The sequence below is a fragment of the Magallana gigas genome, chromosome 7 (genome assembly GCF_963853765.1).
Source record: "Magallana gigas chromosome 7, xbMagGiga1.1, whole genome shotgun sequence".
NCBI classification, from domain to species: Eukaryota; Metazoa; Mollusca; class Bivalvia; order Ostreida; family Ostreidae; genus Magallana; species Magallana gigas.
This window is the reverse complement of record NC_088859.1, coordinates 33,963,592-33,969,591: the sequence shown is the minus strand read 5'-3', so window position 1 is coordinate 33,969,591 and position 6,000 is coordinate 33,963,592.

The following is a 6,000-nucleotide window of genomic DNA, read 5'->3' as shown; positions in this document are numbered from 1 at the left end:
AGAGCTCCTTAAAAGTAAAAAAAAATAAAATCTCTCATAACCATCATGCGCGGATCCAGAAAATTTTTCCAGGGGGGGGGGGGGGTCCGAAGGATAATTGTGTTTGCCAGGGGGGTCCGAGGCATATTTTCGCGATAATTTTACTATGTAAATTTAATAAATTTTCATTTTCCAGGGGGGGTCGGGACCCCCCCGACCCCCCCTCTAGATCCGCGCATGACCATACTGGCTGGATGCATAATTCATATATTATACATATCATTGTGTAAGTGTTTAAAGACTTGCAGTGGTTCAATGGCAAGGTTGGAGAGGTGAAAACATAGCGTGTTTACTTGTCAATTTTTGCGCTCAACACGAGTTGAAAGACTCTATCAAATGTGGGTCAAGGTCCTTTTGAAGATCATATGCCATGCGGATGTACATGTCTTATAATTGCATTCTATATAAGATACCTCCTTTTGATATTTTATGTAAAAGAATGTAAATTCGCGATAATTATGTGGGGTATTTCTTTTTTCAATAACAGTGCTACATGTATTTATAATACTTTTTTTAAAATTTTATGGTTATCATGTCTATCATTCAATACTGTTGAAAACATGGTTAATATATTGTACAAGTAAAAAAATATTAATAAACTTAATGTAATATTTCTGGGGATTACATATAACTATTAGGCAATTAACACCTCAGATCCAATCGACCTGGGTTTTCGTTGCGTCTTACTAGTATGGTGCACCCATGTTAAAAAAAAATCGACCAGGGTTTTCCTTGCGCTCTTTTTTGCGGCTTAGTAAAAAAAAAACTTTTTTATTCGTTTTTGTTGAATAGGTAAATGCCATTATGCGTCTTTTACCGATATGATAAACCAAAGATCCTCAGAGAAGATCATAAAATGTGATATATAAAGAAAAAGATAGGGCATGGTATATGCTTTCGAGATACTGAGCATAAAACATGCAACTAGGAATGTTTATTTAATTTTTTAGTTAATCTTTCTTTTCGGAATGCCCCCCAAAATGCATAATACTTAAATGTTATATAATATTACTCATAACACATTACGATTGAGGAATCTGCATTAATCAAGGGAAATTTTATTCCCCAATAGTATAAATCCATAGTATAAACGTACAGATATGTACATGTATTTTGAGACGGACCCTTTAAGTACCCATACACAAGTGATTTTCGTGAACCAGACTTATAGCCAGTGTAAATTAAGCATAATTTTTGAAAATAATTTTATTTTGCTATCGAATTTTTTACACTGAAAATTTCAACAAAGCCAGCCTCCTTCAAACATATACGAGAAACATGTAAATCTATAAAAGCAAAATCTTTATATAAACCAGTTAAAAGAGTATTAATAGTTGTAAAAGTCGCAAACCAGAGACATCTGGAAAATGCCAACTGTTGAAATTCTAGCTGAGACAATATTCATCATTCTGTGTCAGGCTTGGGGTAATGCTAATTGTAATGGTAATGCATTACAATGCATTACATGTTTTCAAAGTAATGCTGGTAATGTGTAATGCCACAAATTTAGCATTACAAGTAATGGTAATGTAATGCATTACTTTCCAAAACCTAGTGTAATGCTGGCATTACATGGCATTACTTGCATTACTATGTCTTTTTATGCATGTTCACTTTTAAAATTGTAATGAATTGTTTTTGATTAGAAATTGTTTTCAAGAAGAAAAAATAATCCTTGAGATAAAAATATGTTGGTTGTATAATTTTAAAAAAATTAAAAATCCATTTTTAAATTGTCAATATAACCTGCTATAAGAACATAATTTAATAACAATATATTTAAAGAGTGTTGTTAATAAGACTTTAAAATCATTTGAAAAAAATTACTCTAATTACTTGTGCATTCAATAAATTCTTTACTTTGAAGAATGTGTCAACAACACACAATGTCCCCAGGAAAATCTAAGTATTTTCAAAACAGTCTATTGTTTTAAGAAGTGCTAAACTAAACACCTAAATCCCTACCCTTCTCTAGGCTTTGTTCCAATAGAGAGAACAATCATGTACCCTTAAAAGCAAAAATTATTGCACTGTCAACTTGAAAATGACTTCCAGTATTATAAACCAATTGAAAATAATCTCTCTCTCTCTCTCTCTCTCTCTCTCTCTCTCTCTCTCTCTCTCTCTCTCTCTCTCTCTCTCTCTCTCTCTCTCAATATCTGTGTTGAATATTAAGTTCATTGGTTTGGACTGATAGAAAATGCAAGATTCATGTATTTTTCTATTATGGCCTGAACACTTATAGTCCCAGCTTCATCTGCTCCTGTAAGAACGTTTAATTAGTATAGCTGGGAAGATTTTCAAACCCGACAGGATGCAGTTAAAAGATGAAACCTTTGAAACTTTGATGATCATAAAGTGCAACAGCAAACTTGCATAAGTCATTAAATTTGAAACTGATAGTGAACATGAACCAGTAGATAGGTTAAAGCATGTTTTATGCATGAAACATTTGCAAAACCTCTTTATTTAGCTTTTAAATTTTTTTTTAACTTATAATTGACTTTTCACAAAGTAATGGTAATGTAATGCATTACTTCAAGAAAATTAAGTAATGGTAATGGTAATTTAATGCCCAAATTCTTGAAGTAATGGTAATGTAATGCATTACTTTACAATGTAATTCGCCCCAAGCCTGTTCTGTGTAAAGATCATATAATACCTGAAAATATTATTTACAGTCATGTCCATTCACATTATTATGGCTTAAGAAAAAAGATTTTACCCAAGATTTTAAGTCGTTACATTTTAAGTTTATCTTTTTTGATTTGGTTAACAAATTTGCACTTCGTTGTAAATATTATCGATTATTAAAGGATTCATAGTGAGGTGTTTTTCATTTAGGAATGTTTACTTATTCACAATTTTTTTAAACAAATTTTGCGATGATAAAAAACCCAACACAAATGCGATGAGATTTTTTCTCCTAAACTATTTTTTATGTGGCCTTATTCTTCTTCCGCGTGCAAAAAATAAGTCAAAATAAATAAGCTTCATAATTCTTCATTGATGTTTTCTTTCAAATGATTTTTTTTTCCAATCTCGGTAAGGAAAGGATTTTATGATATTGCCAACTTTCTGAAAGGAAAGCAACCTTTACTAGTATTCCATTATTACGCGTTTATTTCTAAGAAAAATCGACGACAAACCCTCTAAGTTATCACAATACATGTAACTCTATAATACGTGTCCTAACTAAGTAAAACTCTATATAATACTAAGCAAGGGTGCCTGGGTCGATCGAGGCTTACTTCATAAGGGTCGGCCATTATCCTTACACTCCTACCCCCATTCCACCGACTAAAGTTACGCTTAATACTTAAAAGAAAACAAACAGAAACACACCAATTGATATTTCAAACCATTTCATCATAAACTTAGAAAAGGTGTTTTACTTATTAATGAGGTCTTTTTCTTTGGGAGGGGGTTGGGGTTGGGTTGTTGTGGTCCAAAATTCCAAATGGTAAGGAGGGGAAGTACTAACAGCTCATTGCATTTTATCATCTTATTAAGATACTTTTTGATCTTTTAGTCCTCTGCATTTTGACCCGAATAGAAAACAGTTTTTTGTTGGAAAAAGTATTTTTTTTTATAATGAATAAAGTATGGACACCATGAGGACTTCCTTCCAGATTCAATATCCTAATTATTATACTTTGTAATCAGAATATACACTCTTGATGTGTAGTGTTTCGACAGGAAAGCGGTCAAATATGAAACACCCACGAGAGGATAACGGAATTTAAGAGGTGTAAACGCAGTCCAAAGGAAAAACTTATCTGCTAGTCTATTCATTTGATGAAATAATGAATCTATACTTTGCAATTCTTTTGAAAATCCGACAAAGGGAAATTTAGAATGTACATATATTTGTTTGCGATAAACTTTCCCAAAGTGTGTGATGGTAAGTATTAAATTAGCCCGCTTAGGTCAGAGGATAACAAGCTTAAGAGTGAAATTAAAAATTCATAATGATTGAGGAACAAATAAAAATGATGCATTATTGGTTTTTTAGGTCACCTGAGCTGAAAGCTCAAGTGAGCTATTCTGATCACATTTTGTCCGTCATCCGTCTGTAAACTATTAACATTTTAAACTTCTTCTCTAAAACCGCTTGGCCAATTTCAACCAAATTTGGCACAAAACATCCTTATGTGAAAGGCAAATATAAATTGCAGAAATGAAAGACCGATCTTAATTCAAAGCGGAGAAAACCTCGAAACTGTAGAAAAAGGGAGGTGCATTTTTAAAAATCTTCTCAAGAACTACTAAATCAAATTCAACGTAATTTAGCAAAAATAATCTTTATGGAAAGGAAAATATAAATTGCAAAAATTATGGGCTAATTCTGTTTCAAATCTGAGTTATTACAAAAATAATAGTAAAGGAAAGGCGTGTTTTAATCAATTTATAGCTTCGGGTTCGGTATTCCATACGAGTGTTGGTAAATGTGTAGGCAAACCCGGGCCGGGACAAAATAAAAGCCGGATCAGATCGAGATTTTTCAATTTATGTCGATAATAATTAACCAATGTCATTGAAATTTTCAGGATATGTTACAGACTGGTATGTTTGTATTCACTGTTACAATGCGTATTTTGAAATTTATTGACGATTGTTGATTTCCAAGTTGGTAAAATGAGTAGGCAAACCTGGATCGACATTTTAAGGGGTTTGTGGACTTATTTAAGAAGAAGCTTAATAATTCATGTTTAATTCTATGCTTCTAAGACAAGGTTCTTTGTTCAAAGCAGCCATGACGTACATGTATGATAAACGGGTCGATCTGACATGTTGTGCAACAGTTCGAGTGCGAAGGGGATCTTTGAAATATGCAAAATACATTGGTGCCGATTTTGTGAAGTAAATTGAGCTTAAATATTTCAATACGTTGACAGTTTTCACATTTAACGGTGGTGTTAGCTTGTTTTGATTTTCGTTTTGTTTTTATTATTTATGCTTTGTTACCTGGGAACTATCGCCTGGATTTTGTAATTTTTACGTATAAAATCAAACAGACACTTCGGTAAATCAGACAGTTGACTGTTTACCTGCGCAAATTAAGCAAAATCTGATCGATTAACAAAGTACTAAAATACAATTCATTCTATCGGTAATTCGGTATGATCTTTTGCGTAATGGTTGATTAATGCAATGTGTTTTGTTGAGATGCTCAGCATTTTCTCGAGTTTATTCAGTTTAAACAGAGTTTAATATCCCTGACGGAAATATGTAGGTATATATATGATTCATTTTGAAAAATAAATTGTGTTCTTTATTTATTATAGTGCATGTTTCTTATGTTTGTTTACAATTTCTATTTACTAACCATATTTGAGTGTTAAGCTTCGAATTATAAGCAAGATACAGAGCTTTGCTCACAATTCTATGCTTGTATACAGATATGAGGCCATTTCATTTTTCATTTTAAATGCCGAATAGGAAATACCAAGTTAAAAATCTTAAGCTAAATGTAATAAACTCATGTGAACAAAATATGACTCAAACCTAGCAGAATTGTGAGCTCTGTATCTTGCTTATAATTATACGATTGACGCTGAAATTTTGGTTGATTATTAGAAATGTCTCGCTAAACGTCAAATACTTGTAAAAAAAAAAATCAAAGGATGATATGCTACATCAATTTTGATAGTTTTTCAGACACGAGTAAATAAAAACGACACCGTTAAGAGTTTCCATAGTTCTGACACATTTCTGTTACGGGGATTAAGGCATTATCGCTATTCGTAAGAAAATATTACAGCGGAAAATTATCCTGGTTTGTAGCCATTTGTTATTTTTGAATAAAGATGAAAATAATGGATGTGTATAGTAAAATAGAGTGATGTGCTGATCAATCAATAGATTTTTTTTTTGATAGCTCTTTAACATGTCAACATTTTTCATTCCTGTGTATTCATCAATCAAGTGTGACTAAGGTTATAAAAATCAGAGTTTACG